We start from the raw sequence: 1,139 nt of genomic DNA, 5'->3' as shown, positions 1-1,139 counted from the left end.
GCATGAGGACCAGACAACTGGATTCAAAGAGCTTGTCGACAAAATTGCAATTAACTAAATGTACAGAAAGCCAAGTGGGAATATAAAGTTGTTGCTGTAATTGTGACCTGATTCCAAAAACAACAGGACTGGGTTCTGGACTGGAATGGAATGGAATTCTTCAGTGTTTCTGTTGTTTGGCTTGCATTGACTCATCGATTTTCTTGTTTTTCACTTTGTCGATGCCTTTGAATAATTGTGGATCCTTCTTCTGGGTGTCTTCTTTCACCAGGTAGTTCTGACCTCTGATGATGTTGATTGTAATCAGCTTCAATTCGCTGATAGTTTTGGAAGTGAGCAGATTTCCTTTGCTTGAGTCTACATCATGGAACTCAGTCTGACATGTGGACCCATGGGAGGATTTGAATGCCATCCCTGCGTTGGAGTTGCATCCATCTAATAAGAGACCGAGTAGAAGTGACAGTTCTGTCAGTCGAATATGAGACTTTTAATGGCAGGGTTGTGAGTTTGAGTGCCATTCTGTTTTTCCCTTTTTTAAGGCTTCATGAGCAGAGAGTACAGGGAGTGTTTGAAATGAGCAAGTCTCGCTTTGATTCAGGACTCTTACCTCTCAGCAGCATCTCACTATGAAAGATTGAATTTGATCTCATTGCATTCTCAGCTCGGGGTCTGTGCGGCTCAGTGGCACTTCTGGCTGTCTCCCGCTTCACAATCCATCAGTACTGCGAAAGCAATGGGGAATATTACTCACATGTTGTGTTCTTTAATTTTTTGGAAAACTTGAATGTATGTATTTTCTTCCAAAACAAGGACACCAAGCCGCGGTTTATGTAGGGCTGAAATAGCTCAGTTGGAAGAGCGTTAGACTGAAAATCTAAAGGTCCCTGGTTCAATCCCGGGTTTCAGCAATTTTGCTTCCTTATGCGTCCCTTGCCTTGGTTGTGATTTTCCAGTTGCACAATTTACTTTGAAATTATTTACCAAGCACCAGTGGATTGAATTTGAGAAACAACACAGAGTCATTTACAGCACAGAAGGTGGTCGTTTGGCCTATCACGTCCATGCTGGCTCTCCCCGGAGTAATCTAGTCAGTTCCACTCACCAGCTCGATCCCTTTCCTCCTGCAATTTTCTTTCCTT

General features: G+C 42.8%; 1 non-coding gene across 1 annotated transcript; it reads left to right on the top strand.

Annotated features, from left to right (window-relative positions):
- The first annotated feature begins 835 nt into the window (after positions 1–835).
- On the top strand, positions 836–908 carry trnaf-gaa (transfer RNA phenylalanine (anticodon GAA)). The gene has a single exon. It is a non-coding gene; the product is annotated as a tRNA-Phe (tRNA).
- The last annotated feature ends 231 nt before the right edge of the window (positions 909–1,139 follow it).

Source organism: Heterodontus francisci, unplaced genomic scaffold, assembly GCF_036365525.1.
Source record: "Heterodontus francisci isolate sHetFra1 unplaced genomic scaffold, sHetFra1.hap1 HAP1_SCAFFOLD_43, whole genome shotgun sequence".
Lineage (NCBI taxonomy): Eukaryota > Metazoa > Chordata > Chondrichthyes > Heterodontiformes > Heterodontidae > Heterodontus > Heterodontus francisci.
Note: the sequence above shows the minus strand (reverse complement) of the source record. Positions and strands in the feature narration are given on the sequence as shown.